This window comes from Rutidosis leptorrhynchoides, chromosome 5 (genome assembly GCF_046630445.1).
Source record: "Rutidosis leptorrhynchoides isolate AG116_Rl617_1_P2 chromosome 5, CSIRO_AGI_Rlap_v1, whole genome shotgun sequence".
NCBI lineage: Eukaryota > Viridiplantae > Streptophyta > Magnoliopsida > Asterales > Asteraceae > Rutidosis > Rutidosis leptorrhynchoides.
This window is the reverse complement of record NC_092337.1, coordinates 162,365,951-162,383,313: the sequence shown is the minus strand read 5'-3', so window position 1 is coordinate 162,383,313 and position 17,363 is coordinate 162,365,951. Positions and strand designations below refer to the sequence as shown.

General features: G+C 29.8%; 1 non-coding gene across 1 annotated transcript; it reads left to right on the top strand.

Moving 5' to 3' along the window:
* Positions 1-16,956: 16,956 nt before the first annotated feature.
* Positions 16,957-17,063, top strand: LOC139850842 (small nucleolar RNA R71). The gene has a single exon (XR_011760220.1). It is a non-coding gene; the product is annotated as a small nucleolar RNA R71 (small nucleolar RNA).
* The last annotated feature ends 300 nt before the right edge of the window (positions 17,064-17,363 follow it).

The window sequence follows — 17,363 nt, the reverse complement described above, 5'->3', positions numbered from 1 at the left end:
TAGTAACTAAAAGCTTTACATATTGGAAGGATATTGATACTAAATATATGTTCATTTAGAGTACTATCAAATATCCTCACACTTGAACGTTGCTTGTGTGACAACCCGAAAATTTCCAACCAAATTTAAACTTTAATCTTTATATGTTTCCGACACGATAAGCAATATTTGTTAAGTTAAATTGCAAGAATTATAAACTATGTTCATACATTCATTCAACCTCGATCAAGTTCCAACGATTCACGAACCATTAAACGAATATGATTATATATGTATATGTGTATATATATTATAACTTGAAACGTAAACAAAATATTAGATTAAATACTTTATATGATTGTATCTGTTTCAGAATGTTTATCAATGGAATTCGAAGATAAGATCAAATGATTGAATTATCAGATATATTGAATTATGATTACAAGTCCCTGTTGAAAGGCCCACGTTGATTTGAGAAATCTTTCCATTTTAACAATATTCGGAAAATGGTAAAGTGATTTATAAATAAGAACAAATTATCAATCATTGAGAACTAGACAAAGGATAGTGGAAGATTGAATCTCATAAAGACTCGATTGATCTATTTAGTTTCAAACGTACAAAAACGTTTTCAGTTTAAAAAGAACTTTATTATTAAAACGTATATAACTTTTATAAATATCTAGAACTACTTTTGACAACTCATTACTTAACTAGTATGATAAAGATAACGATATTTATATTTTATTTTATTAAATATATATAACGATTTAAATTAATATTATATATTTTTTATACGCGTATTATACGTACATAGTTTTATACTTTTAGTATACTTAAACTTTACCTTTACTTTATTTTTACTTTACTTTAACTTTAATAAATCACTTTAATAATTCATACTTTAATAATTCACTTTAATAATTCACTTTAATAATTCATACTTTAATAATTTACTTTAATAATTCATACTTTAATAATTCACTTTAATAATTCATACTTTAATAATTCACTTTAATAATTCAAAAATCTATTATAAATAGAATTCAATAGGTTTCATTATTTCATAGAAACTTGAAAATATTTTTCTCTAAACTCTCTCAATCGATTTACATATATATATTTACTCCGTATTATTTCAAGATATTATTAGTATACATAAAATATTACGACGGAGTGCTGTCCGAGTGATTTCGAAATTGTTTTTCGAGTAGGATAGGATTAAGGAAATTATGGGTTATAGCTATGGAGGTGATTGAGTATGGTTCATGGGTATGCTCGTGAGATCAATATAGTGTTTATCATTTCCGTTGCGTCTACGTACCTTTCCTGCAATATTGAATCTCAATATTGATACGTGAGTACTCATAATTTAACTTTTACATACTAATAGTGTATCCCTGACTAGTGCTCGAGTATTTAGGATTATGCATGCTTGTACTTTTGATATTGCCTTTAGACAGGTTAGGTTGAATCTTGAATTAGTTACACTTGCGGTTGAGATAAGGTATAAGATATGCATGTCCTTGGAAAGCTAGCGAAAAATGAAGGACTTTTACTTTAGATATCGAATGGTTTCGATGAACGGATTAGAAGTTATAATCAATTGAATTTTCAATATTTTTATTAAAAATGATTATTATTATCGTCATTTTTATCGTCGTTCTAGTTTTATCTTATTATTATCATTATTATTATCTTTATCAATAAAAGGGATTTATCATTAAAAATTGTTATTTTTTTATTATTACTATCGTTATTATCGTTAAAGTTATAATTAGTATTATTATTATTATTATCCAATTATTATTATTGTTATTATTATTATTATTATTATTATTATTATTATTATTATTATTATTATTATTATTATTATTATTATTATTATTATTATTATTATCATTATTAATATATATATCATTATTTAAAAATGGTTATTGTCATTGTTATTATTATTATTACTATATTATCATTAAGATAATTATTAGTATTATCGTTAATAATGTTATAGTAACTATCATTATTAATATTAGTGTAATTAAAACAAATATTTGTAACACCTAATTATTTTGATTACTATTATTATCATTATTATGAACACGATATAAAAGATGATTAAAAGCTATTAAACGAAACGATTAGGAAATAATGAGTAAGAGTATCATGATGAAATTAAAATATTATAAGATATTGATTTAGATAAAATTATCGTTCTTATTATTTTTATCATTACTATCATTATTAAAAGTATCGTTAGTATTAAAACTATCATTTTAACAAAAATTATCATTTTAATAGAAATGTCATTGTTACTATAAAATATCATTATTATTATTATTTTAAATAGAATTATTATTTTAAAGATAATATTAAAAATTATCGTAAATATTAAAGTTATCATAATTAGAATTATCGTTTAATCATAATGTCATCTTAGTAATTATAAATATTGATATTTTTATAATAATAATTATTATTACAAATTAATACAACTTTTACTTACTATCATTATAGATATTATTTTATCAAATAAATATGTGATACAAACATATTTTACTACGTGTAATAACTTACTTTTATAATACCTATCATATTATCTTTATGATATTAAATTAACCCTATAAATTTTATTACTTAATATATATAAAAGTATATTATAATATATAAATTTAATATAAAATTTTATTTATTAATAAATAAATTATATTATTTACTCTAATAAATCTTTTAAAAATATTTAAAAACATAAAACGACGATATTTAAACTATATATTAATCATGTATAGATTTTTGAAAATTATTTTGAGTCAAATTTACTTTTGTTGACTTTTGCATATTAATCTCGAGCATTAGGATTGTGGTACACTATGACTTGACCTAATTTGTTAGACAAATATTGACCAACACATAATTATATATAATTAATTTAGGTTCGTGAATCCGAGGCCAACCTTGCACTTGTTCAATGACGTTATATGTATTTTTACTACGAAATAAAGTATGGTGAGTTTCATTTGCCTTTTTACCCTTTATATTTTTGGGACTGAGAATACATGCGCTTTTATAAATGTTTGACGAAATAGACACAAGTAATTGAAACTACATTCTATGGTTGAATTATCAAAATCGAATATGCCCCTTTTTATTAAAGTCTGGTAATCTAAGAATTAGGGAACAGACACCCTAATTGACGCGAATCCTAAAGATAGATCTATTGGGCCTAACAAACCCCATCCAAAGTACCGGATGCTTTAGTACTTGAAAATTTATATCATGTCCGAAGGAGGATCCCGGAATGATAGGGGATATTCTTATATGTATCTAGTTAATGTCAGTTACCAGGTATTCACCATATGAATGATTATTTTTGTCTCTATGCATGGGATGTATATTTATGAGAACTGGAAATGAAATTCTTGTGGTCTATTAAAATGATGGAAATAAATGATTATGATAAACTAATGAACTCACCAACCTTTTGGTTGACACTTTAAAGCATGTTTATTCTCAGGTGTTAAAGAAATCTTCCGCTGTGCATTTGCTCATTTTAAAGATATTACTTGGAGTCTTTCATAGCATATTTCGAAGAACGTTGCATTCGAGTCATTGAGTTCATCAAAGATTATTATTAAATCAATTTATAGTTGGATAGTGGATATTATGAAATGGTATGCATGCCTGTCAATTTTCAATGTAAAGAAAGTTTGTCTTTTAAAAACGAATGCAATGTTTGTAAAATGTATCATATAGAGGTCAAATACCTCGCAATGTAATCAACTATTGTGAATCGTTTATAATGTATATGAATGGGTCCTTTCAGTTGGCATCAGAGCAGTGGTCTTAGCGAACCAGGTCTGCATTATTGTGTCTAACTGATAAGTCGATAGGATGCATTAGTGAGTCTGGACTTCGACCGTGTCTGCATGTCAAAAGTTTTGCTTATCATTTTGTGTCAAAAATTAACTACTTATCATCCTCAGGAAATTACCTGCTTATCATTTTTAGTCTAAGATACGTCTTGCTGCATTGATTGCATGAATAGTATATAGACAAAAATTCATATCTTAGCATATCTGCTAAATCATATCTTATAGTATCTGTTACTTTAAACTTTGCCTGACATATCCCGCAAAGTCCTCCGTAATCTACGAAATCTTTTGATCTATATATATATATATATATATATATATATATATATATATATATATATATATATATATATATATATATATATATATATATTCTATGTCATTAGAATACCATCCGTTAGCCAAAATCATTTTATATCGGAAAAAAAAATCCTTTATCCAATCGTACGAAATGGAATTCGTCATGAGTACAAGTCACTCAGATTCCGAGATGGAATCCCATTCAAGCTCCGAAAGCAGTGTGACCAGAATAGATCAACCAATCAGTCATCACCTATTCTGGATGAATTGGGGATGGGTTCGTAGCCTCCTCAATCATTGGAGATAAGAAGAAGGTGATCCCTTCCATCCACCACATTGCCCTCTTGACGAAGAACCTGAAGCACTTACCGGCGAACCTGTCCGAAACACCATTTTCTCGCTCATTTCCAGAGTATCTCGTCATGATTATATATTACATCAAATTTTAGATTTTATTTATCCGCTCGTTCGAACCGACAATCACCACGGTGTAATAGAAGTAGTCAACGAGCTTCGCGCTCGGGTAGTGGCTTTGGAGAATATGGTGCAGAGATTACAAACACCAGCAGCAGCATCAGCAGCATAACCAGTACCACCATCATCAAAGTCCAACAGTACCATTACCACCTCCAACCACAACCGCGTCGTAAACCTCAACTTCACAATCTGTCCCACGAGCATCAACGTCATACGCACCATAGATACCAAGGAGTACCAACAACAATAACTGACGAAGTATTAATTCATAACTTCATTGGAGAAACATTCTGCGGCGATTATGTAATCTCTAAAGTCTTAGAGATTATCTAATCTAGCCCTAACCATAAATCAGTTAAGCGAACCAAAATGATAGAAGGAAGAGTAGAAACCCTGACAAAAATGGTGTGTGATTAACAAGCTAAACTTGCTTTACCAACAGCATCAACAGTACCGTCAGCGTTACCAGCATCGTCAGTACAGTCAACATCCGAATCAACAACACCGATAACATCACAAACTCCGTCAGTTCAAGAATCACTGTGGACATCATTACGAATCAATAACGTGTATATTGTATCAACGAGTTATGAAGAATTAACTCATTCCCTCTGAAGAAATTATATGTATATATATATATATATATATATATATATATATATATATTGAAATAAATCTTTCCGTGCTAAGCTATTGTGTGTGAATCTTAACTACTCGGTTAATTCATATTACAAATATGCAATAATGTACGTCCTTCGGCCGCAACTTAACCAGCGTTAACTACAATATCTGTCACAATTCAACAAATTCCAATTCATAATAAATCAAGTATATATTTGATTTTACACTTTCATCATCGATGTACCCGAAACTTTTCAGATAACATCATTCGTACTTTTCGAAATTCACAAGAATTCCACGAACCGAACATCATACATCAATAAATAACGAAGTATTGATTTATAATTTCAATGTCATTAAAGAAATACTGCGTAAAAGTTATGTACTTTTTAAAGCCTTTAGGGAATATTCAATTCTAGTTTCAACCGTAAATCAAATGAGTTTAATTTAACATTAACTCATTAAATCTATGTTACATCTGAAGAAAATATACATATATATATATTCATAAAGACTGTAATAAAATTCTTTTGTACAAAATATTAATTGTGAATTTTTTTTTAACGGGTAGGTAATACCCGAGAGATATATAAATTCACAATTAATATGTTACATTCTTCGAATCTGATTCAGCAAATCATCCATTATACTCCCTACTTTCACAACAATATACATTCTTTTATAGAAATCAAAACAACCATACTCATTCAAAATTTAATTACATATTCTGATTTTGAAATCTCAAAATTCAACTTGAGATATGACCAAAATCATCACTCTTAGATCCTTACATCTTTCACAAGCTATATTTTGACTTCAAAACTGTGTTAGAATATCAAATGTATGTTAACGATTACAATCTGTGTTCAAACCTTTTGAAAATTTCTGAAGACACTTCGAATGATGAGCAATCGAGATGATGATCCAACCACATGTTATCCACAGTTATGTACCCGAAAAACTCTTGAAACCAAAGTAAAAGTTTAAACAACGTATCCGCATCATATTCTTTGGCATTTATTAGCAAAAATAACTTTGCGACTCCTATTTAAAGTAGCCAGTTTGTCACAGCTCCAGCAAGTCAACTTCAACTTTTCAGTCAGACTAACCTTATTATAACCTTGAGGTATACACCATCGTTACCAGGGAACCTTTTACATTCCACCACATTATTAGCAGATGTACTAACAACTTCATTACCCTTTGACTTTAGCCTCATTCGCATTTTGTAATGAGAATTGCCATACAAATCATTGGGAATTAGCAATCAATATTTTGAAATCTCACAGCATGTCTACGCCAACAGTTATATGTGTATATATAACGTCTATCTTCTAGATTTAATTTGAATGAGAAGTTTCTGAAAAACACTCCGAACTACGAATTGGTTCTCCAAAAATGGGAAAAAATGTTGATGAAGCAGCAAAAACTATAAACGACTTTAAACGGTAAAAGCTGGATGATAATGATGAAGTGTGCTGGCAAAGCACAGAAAAAGAGAAGTTTTGGAACTGGAAAACGGATTGAGCAAAGTAATCAGGAGGCTGTGGACAAATTACAAAGACTGAACCTGACTTCAAAGGATCCAAATGATTCTGTACCTGCTGAAGTCATTAACGAATACCTTGCTCCTGACTCTAAACCCCTGCGGACAATATTCTTCATCATCCTCTGATATTAGAAATTCTAAAATATCATCATATCTTTCATTATAAATATCCTCCATATTTCTGAAGATATTTTCTTAATTTTTCTTATTTGAAATCATTTACCTCTTCGCGCTATCTGTATTACATCATAAAAGAAACTATTTTAGTTTCTAAATTCTGAAACATTCAAGTTTAAAATAGGAATATTTTGAAGTAGTGTTGGGAACTGAAGCATGAATTAGTATAATATAATGACACTTGATCAATGTGATTATATTACATTAAGTCATGCTGAGTTTCTAAATGGAACGTGATGATTCACCGATCATAACATCATCATGTGCCATGTTATACGACTCTTGTATTCTATTTAACCTCTAAAATATCAAGAAAATATTTCTTGATGATTCGGCCTTTTCCAAGGTATTCTAGTAATTTGACAAGTCAAGATCGTGCCATCACAATTTCCTTCCTAGAACATTAACAATGTTCATTCCGAAATTCATATCTGTGAATTCTGGACCATTACAAGCGGTGCTTAATCGCAAGAAGAATAAACGAAAGGACAAAACTCCGAAATAGAAATTGGGGTATAAATTGCCGCAAATAAAAGAGAGCATTAACTGTGAATGATAATGATTATAGAAGACAGAAGCAGAGACTTTGAAATATAAGGGAACATATAAATCCCAACGACAAACCATAAATTATAAACCATATATATCGATGCATATAGCAATATAAAGACACGGGAGAACTAGAAACACTATAAACCCAAGAGTATAGTAGAAGTAAATAGATTCTTCCGGCGGTAGATGAAAAAGAAGAATGATCGATATGAAAGTTAGAAGTATATCAAGAATCAGAACTGGATGGAGCATATTGATGAATACTTTAAAATATGAGTTGAGGGGGAAAGAATAGAAGGTGATGAAACATGACTAGGAACTTAGAAATCAACAGATTTAACTAACACAATGGCGGAATAAGTGAATCAAACCCTCTAGTGAATAGGTTAAGTTTTTTTTTGATTAATTTAGTCAAACCACAACTACATCAAGTGTGATTAGATCAACACCTAGAGCTATTATTCACCACCTGGGTGATTTGGACTGAGAGATAATCGGAGGAGCTCACTAGATCTGAGTGTGTGTAACAAATGAGAGGCTTAACCTAAAATGAAGAAGATAAGACTTTATATACCCCTTCTATTGACTCACTCATACGATTCATTCATCACACGTACGAGTTAGCTTCATCAGCCGTACTGGTGATCACTCACTCGTGTCTTCTCATTTAGGTTGTAATTGTGACTTAGCTCAGCATCAACCGTGCGTATGAGCCTGTCAGCCGTACTAGTGAGGCTTTACTCGTACGTCTGACTAAGTCTAACATAGTCAAACATCTAAATCTCGTTCCTGCGGTTCCTGTAACCACATACAAATATGGATAGGATAATAAGGAGCAATCATGGTGGCCTGTAAACTATTGTACCTGCAATGGACGTGGGTAGATGTCTAGGGACTTGCATAAAATGCATCAACAGAAGGTGTGAGTTGTAAGGAAACGAAGGAGGTGAATTTATAAGAAAATCTCCGGCAGAACAAATAAAATGGACGATCGCATTGAAAGAGGATCCTAATTCCCTTGATTACCGGAGAGTCAAATCTTATTAAGAAGATTTTCTTCAAATCCCTTGAAATCTGGGAATCAATCATATCTACGTCAAATGATAAGATGAATCAACACTTACTCATTTCACTCTTCTATGTTAGCTTCATTCGTACTCTTCATATAAATGGATTGTTTATCCAAATTATTCGCTGATGATAAAACTCTAATTTTCAGCCCGTATGCATCATGAAAACATACTTATTATCATTCACGACCTTTCCACTCAAATTTAGGGACGAAATTTCTTTAACGGGTAGGTACTGTGACAACCAGGAAATTTCCAACCAAATTTAAACTTTAATCTTTATATGTTTCCGACACGATAAGCAATATTTGTTAAGTTAAATTGCAAGAATTATAAACTATGTTCATACATTCATTCAACCTCGACCAAGTTCCAACGATTCACGAACCATTAAACCAATATGATTATATATGTATATGTGTATATATATTATAACTTGAAACGTAAACAAAATATTAGCTTAAATACTTTATATGATTGTATCTGTTTCAAAATGTTTATCAATGGAATTCGAAGATAAGATCAAATGATTGAATTATCAGATATATTGAATTATGATTACAAGTCCCTGTTGAAAGGCCCACGTTGATTTGAGAAATCTTTCCATTTTAACAATATTCGGAAAATGGTAAAGTGATTTATAAATAAGAACAAATTATCAATCATTGAGAACTAGACAAAGGATAGTGGAAGATTGAATCTCATAAAGACTCGATTGATCTATTTAGTTTCAAACGTACAAAAACGTTTTTCAGTTTAAAAAGAACTTTATTATTAAAACGTATATAACTTTTATAAATATCTAGAACTACTTTTGACAACTCATTACTTAACTAGTATGATAAAGATAACGATATTTATATTTTATTTTATTAAATATGTATAACGATTTAAATTAATATTATATATTTTTATACGCGTATTATACGTACATAGTTTTATACTTTTACTATACTTAAACTTTACCTTTACTTTATTTTTACTTTACTTTAACTTTAATAAATCACTTTAATAATTCATACTTTAATAATTCACTTTAATAATTCACTTTAATAATTCATACTTTAATAATTTACTTTAATAATTCATACTTTAATAATTCACTTTAATAATTCATAATTTAATAATTCACTTTAATAATTCAAAAATCTATTATAAATAGAATTCAATAGGTTTCATTATTTCATAGAAACTTGAAAATATTTTTCTCTAAACTCTCTCAATCGATTTACATATATATATTTACTCCGTATTATTTCAAGATATTATTAGTATACATAAAATATTACGACGGAATGCTGTCCGAGTGATTTCGAAATTGTTTTTCGAGTAGGATAGGATTAAGGAAATTATGGGTTATAGCTATGGAGGTGATTGAGTATGGTTCATGGGTATGCTCGTGAGATCAATATAGTGTTTATCATTTCCGTTGCGTCTATGTACCTTTCCTGCAATATTGAATCTCAATATTGATACGTGAGTACTCATAATTTAACTTTTACATACTAATAGTGTATCCCTGACTAGTGCTCGAGTATTTAGGATTATGCATGCTTGTACTTTTGATATTGCCTTTAGACGGGTTAGGTTGAATCTTGAATTAGTTACACTTGCAGTTGAGATAAGGTATAAGATATGCATGTCCTTGGAAAGCTAGCATAAAATGAAGGACTTTTCCTTTAGATATCGAATGGTTTCGATGAACGGATTAGAAGTTATAATCAATTGAATTTTCGATATTTTTATTAAAAATGATTATTATTATCGTCATTTTTATCATCGTTCTAGTTTTATCTTATTATTATCATTATTATTATCTTTATCAATAAAAGGGATTTATCATTAAAAATTGTTATTTTTTTTATTATTACTATCGTTATTATCGTTAAAGTTATAATTAGTATTATTATTATTATCCAATTATTATTATTATTATTATTATTATTATTATTATTAATATTATTATTATTATTATTATTATTATTATTATTATTAGTATTATTATTATTATTATCATTATTAATATATATATATCATTATTTAAAAATGGTTATTGTCATTGTTATTATTATTATTACTATATTATCATTAAGATAATTATTAGTATTATCGTTAATAATGTTATAGTAACTATCATTATTAATATTAGTGTAATTAAAACAAATATTTGTAACACCTAATTATTTTGATTACTATTATTATCATTATTATGAACACGATATAAAAGACGATTAAAAGCTATTAAACGAAACGATTAGGAAATAATGAGTAAGAGTATCATGATGAAATTAAAATATTATAAGATATTGATTTAGATAAAATTATCGTTCTTATTATTTTTATCATTACTATTATTATTAAAAGTATCGTTAGTATTAAAACTATCATTTTAACAAAAATTATCATTTTAATAGAAATGTCATTGTTACTATAAAATATCATTATTATTATTATTTTAAATAGAATTATTATTTTAAAGATAATATTAAAAATTATCGTAAATATTAAAGTTAACATAATTAGAATTATCGTTTAATCATAATGTCATCTTAGTAATTATAAATATTGATATTTTTATAATAATAATTATTATTACAAAATAATACAACTTTTACTTACTATCATTATAGATATTATTTTATCAAATAAATATGTGATACAAACATATTTTACTACGTGTAATAACTTACTTTAATAATACCTATCATATTATCTTTATGATATTAAATGAACCCTATAAATTTTATTACTTAATATATATAAAAGTATATTATATTATATAAATTTAATATAAAATTTTATTTATTAATAAATTATATTATATTATTTACTCTAATAAATCTTTTAAAAATATTTAAAAATATAAAACGACGATATTTAAACTATATATTAATCATGTATAGATTTTTGGAAATTATTTTGAGTCAAATTTACTTTTGTTGACTTTTGCATATTAATCTCGAGCATTAAGATTGTGGTACACTATGACTTGACCTAATTTGTTAGACAAATATTGACCAACACATAATTATATATAATTAGTTTAGGTTCGTGAATCCGAGGCCAACCTTGCACTTGTTCAATGACGTTATATGTATTTTTACTACGAAATACAGTATGGTGAGTTTCATTTGCCTTTTTACCCTTTATATTTTTGGGACTGAGAATACATGCGCTTTTATAAATGTTTGACGAAATAGACACAAGTAATTGAAAATACATTCTATGGTTGAATTATCGAAATCGAATATGCCCCTTTTTATTAAAGTCTGGTAATCTAAGAATTAGGGAACAGACACCCTAATTGACGCGAATCCTAAAGATAGATCTATTGGGCCTAACAAACCCCATCCAAAGTACCGGATGCTTTAGTACTTCGAAATTTATATCATGTCCGAAGGAGGATCCCGGAATGATAGGGGATATTCTTATATGTATCTAGTTAATGTCGGTTACCAGGTGTTCACCATATGAATGATTATTTTTGTCTCTATGCATGGGACGTATATTTATGAGAACTGGAAATGAAATTCTTGTGGTCCATTAAAATGATGGAAATAAATGATTATGATAAACTAATGAACTCACCAACCTTTTGGTTGACACTTTAAAGCATGTTTATTCTCAGGTGTTAAAGAAATCTTCCGCTGTGCATTTGCTCATTTTAAAGATATTACTTGGAGTCTTTCATAGCATATTTCAAAGAACGTTGCATTCGAGTCATTGAGTTCATCAAAGATTATTATTAAATCAATTTATAGTTGGATAGTGGATATTATGAAATGGTATGCATGCCTGTCAATTTTCAATGTAAAGAAAGTTTGTCTTTTAAAAACGAATGCAATGTTTTTAAAATGTATCATATAGAGGTCAAATACCTCGCAATGTAATCAACTATTGTGAATCGTTTATAATGTATATGAACGGGTCCTTTCAGCTTGTCCTCAAGTAATACAGAACTTGAAATTAAATCACACTTCACTCGAATCACTTTTTTTTATTCTCACACTTTATACATCAGTGATTTTGATACAGCGGTATGAACAATGATAGTAACGATATGGTTTACAGTCCCACTTGACTATGAAAATTTAGATCCTTTAAGGAAATTGGATCTTTATGAAAACATTTGATCTTTTGAAAATTCATTCTAGCTTTTACCCTAGATAAGTTTTCCGAAATAACCCTTCGCCGGTGTTTGCAAAATACTTTTGTGGGTTTTGTGGGTTTCAGATTTTAAAATTTTAGCTCAAAACTTATGGTTTTGTGTCACCTACTTGCTAACCTTGTATTAGGAAAGCATACGTCCAGTATACTTGTCTCGTATATTACCTTTCAGTAAACTACCGTCCGGTTGTAAAGGAAAGCAATGAACAAGCAACTGTTAAGGCAATGTCTAATGACATGCAGATGTTCATGGTCTACAATGTGTCGGATGCAATTACTATCCTTTGTAGGAGCAATAGTAAAGATCACCCTATAGTTATTCGGTCTGGCACAAGGTCCTGTCTTCGACCATGCTATGCAACCACCATTCTTACGGTTGACACCCGATTTGTTTTAGGTGACCTAATGAATTCCGATGAATTCTTAGAATTTTACGTTCAATGGTAATGAACGCATTGAAAATGGGTTTTCAGAAAACAAATCGGTTTTAATTTGAACAAAATATTTTCTCGTTCAAGCTCGAGTTTAGATATCATTGAATTCCATGAGTTTGTAATTCTCAATCTTTAAGGTCAATCTCAAGGATTGAGTAATATCAGGCTTAAAAGCTGATTTTTAATCTTTTAGGAGATTATCCTTTCTGGGGGTCTGATTCATTAGTCTTATCAAGTTAATTTGCACGGCGCCCTCCCTATTTTACGATACAGATCCTCTCATGGTTAGGATAAGTCTGACCACTTGGCGACCTTGTTTAATGCTGAGGTCCGTGGATTTCCAGCTGATTTTCGAGAAAATTTTTCAAGGTTTTTCGTAGACTCTACAACTGGTCTGGACGACAACTTCCTGACCTAAATCAAGAAGCGCACGTCTTTTTCTGAAGACTTTACTTCATTTTAATGATGGAATTGATTCATCGTGTAGATCCATCTTTCTTTCGAATATATTACAAGAATTCGGGTAAAACTGATTAAAATCGTCCAAAACAAAAGTACCTTCAATTATTTGTACAAAAATATGTGATATGTGATTTAAATAACTTGGTAAATTCTTCCCACACTTAGCTTTTATTTATTTCTTTGCCTTTTTATTCTCCTTTATTCCATTTTAAATGAATTCTAACGTTTTGGGTTGTTTCTCAATTTATGTTCTCTCCGAGGTAACAATAATTTCGGTATTATCACCTAGTTTTATCGTTCATAAATATGTATAAACATGATTTTGAATTCATTTAGTTGAAAATTTTTCAAATTTTCACAAAATTTGGCAATTAAACCAAGTGTAAACCCGAGAGAATTTATAACCCTTTCCCTCACTTGAGATCATGCAATGCCCTCATTTGCATGAAATTAGACTATAATTATAAATTCATGAGGGTGATTAGTGTAGAAAAGTGATTAACAATACCCAGTTTTGTAATTACAAAGCTCGTTAAATGATAGATGGCGCGCCTCATCGTTCATTCCTTTTGTTGTAATTTCACATGTGTTTTGCATCTTATCGTCAAAATTAGTAGCTTTTGCTGAACTTAATGTCAGTCTTTGAAAGTGCGCTGTTTTACCCTGTTTTGTACATAAGATAGACTACAAACATATATATATATATATATATATATATATATATATATATATATATATATATATATATATATATATATATATATATATATATATATATATATATATATATATATATTTTTTAAAACCTTTATTTATTAAAACAATTTAAATGAATAATTTTTTAAAATTTTGTTTCCTTTTACTTTAGGTAGAGGTAGTTTCGATACGTTTATCTAGTCCATCCCTCGACAAAATTTAAAAATTGTCGTTTTAAAGCGATGGTTTTAAAAACAAAAAATTTCGAGTTTTTTAATTTTTTTTTTTTTTTTTTGCATACTTTAGATCAATAATATTAAAAATAATGATAACAAAATTTTTCGCCCCGTCTTTGGGTAAAGCAATTTCGATTCTATGATCTAGTCTTTAACTCACGATGAATTTTAAAAATCATTTTTTTTAAACTTAGTGAAATAAAGCAAATTTTTGTTTTTAAATTCACACAAAACATAAATTTAAAAACCGTATTAATTTCATACAAAACCTACAAAACAAAAAAAAAAATTCAGAATGGGGGGAGAAAACTAGTTATTTAATGTCTGCTAGCGGAAAAGACCAATCGGATTCTATTCTCGGAACTACACGAGAACAGAACAACTAACTCTAGACAGCGTTTCCTTTTTTGAACATTTGAATCTCCCCACACTTAGGTAGTTGTGGTGTCAAAATTGTGATTAACTTCATCATCAATTTCTCTTGGACCATAATCAACTTGTATATCTGTGACTTTTGCTTTAAGCCAGTGGTCGGCTCCTTCTGTATTATCCACAAAATCAACTAGTTTCGCCTTTTCTTTAGGCGACAGATTGGATACTAACCGGTTACATAACTTAAAGTTCCCCTTAATTCTAGCATCGTAAACCCGTTTATAAAGTTTCTTCATTGAACTGTTAATAATGGGGTCATTTAATTTTGTATCAATAACGGGGTTCTTTGTTATCAAGTCATCATTAGGTGTTACTTCATTCTCCCCACACTTAGGCGTTTTATTATTGTTAAGCACTACCGTTGGAGTTGGTAAAACAACATGGTTCTTACCAATCGTTTTTGTTGGTTCAACGGTTTTGGTTGGTGGAGATTTAGCCTTTTGACTCACAAAGGTGACCGATTTGTCACCATCACTAAATGTCATTCTACCCTCTCTTACATCAAATAACGCCCCAGTGGACGCTAAGAATGGTCGACCTAAAACTAGAGGAATGTTTGAGTCCTCTTCTATGTCAATGACAATAAATTCAACTAGAAAGGTTAAATTACCTACTTGAATGGGTAGGTTATCAGCAATTCCAACAGGGTGCTTAATGGTTTGATCAAAGAGTCTAACACTCATTTTCATTGGACTTAACTCACTTACTCATAATCTCTTATATAATGAAAGAGGCATAACACTCACACTCGCACCTAAATCTGCTAGTGCATCATACATGACACAATCACTAAGTAGACAAGGAACAATAAATTCACCCGGATCACCCAACCTGGGTAGAGGTTTCGGTGGAACTGTCTTCATCGGGTTTACTTTTACGGTTTTAGTTTCTTATACTTTCTTATTCTTCTTTTTCTTTTCAAAGGTATCACAAACTTTATTACCTATCACTTGCTCATACTCAACTCCATTTCTTGGAAACGGGATGGGTGATCTGTAGGTTGCCACCACTGGTTTTACATACTCGGGTGGTGGTGGTGTTGTAACTTCTTCATTGTTACTCACTTTTAAAACCTTCTCATCTTTTGATGCTAGTTTTTCAGAATTTGTTGACACTATATTAACATTCTCATTCCGAGGATTTACTTCAGTATTACTCGGTAGCTTTCCTTGTTCCCTCTCACTCATCATGCTAGCAAGAGTACCTACGTATTTTTCTAGATTCAAAATGGAAGCTTGTTGAGTTCAAAATGACTAATCACACCTCTCATTCATTTAGGTTTGAGTTGCAATAAATTGTGTTTGAGATTCAACTAGCTTTTGTACTATTTCTTCCAGATTTAACTTTTTCTCTTCAGTTTGTTGTGGTGGTTTATACAAGCCAGGTCTTTGTTGATTGAAAGTGTTGTTTTGAGTTGGTCGGTTATTCGGACCTTGTTGGTTGTACGAGTTATTGTTGGGTCCATTTGGATTGTAAAGAATGTTTTGATTTCGATTGAAGTTTGGCCTTGGCGGTTGATAATTATTTTGATAATTATTTCCCGGCCTTTGATTCATGTAGGTAACATTCTCACGTTGTTCCATCGTTTGTTCAACATTTCAATCTTTCGTTAAGTGTGGTCCACCGCACTGCTCACAACTGATTCGTATTGCGTGAATATCTTTAGTCATCTTTTCCATTCGTCTCTCGAAAGCATCTATTTTTGCGAAAACAGAATCAAAGTCATGGCTAGAATCGGCTCTATCCTCTTTAGATGAATGAAAAATATCTTTTTCCTGATGCCACTCATGAGAGTGGGAGGCTGTGTTATCAATAATTTTGTGAGCTTCGGTTACGGTTTTCTTCATAATGGAACCACCCGCTGCTGTGTAGATGTCTTTTCGTGTAGCAACGTCGACACCTTGGTAGAATATTTGTACTATTTGATAAGTGTCTAAACCGTGCTGAGGACATCCTCTCAACAACTTTCCGAATCTTGTCCACGCCTCATATAATGTTTCATTTGGCTTTTGCGCGAATGTAACAATTTCTTCTTGAAGTCTCACGGATTTAGATGCCGGAAAGAATTGTTTAAGAAATTTCTCAACTAAAACATCCCATGTGTCAATCGCCTCTTCAGGTTACGATTCTAACCAATCTCTGACTTCTCCCTTTAAAGTCCAGGGAAATAACATGAGATAGATCTGTTCATCCTCAATTTCTCTGATTTTAAATAGAGTACAGATCCTATTAAGGGTTCGAAGATGTTCGTTTGGATCTTCTTTTGGCGTACCACTATATTGGCATTGATTAGTTACCATGTGTAGGATTTGTCCTTTGATTTCATAATCTGGTGCATTAAC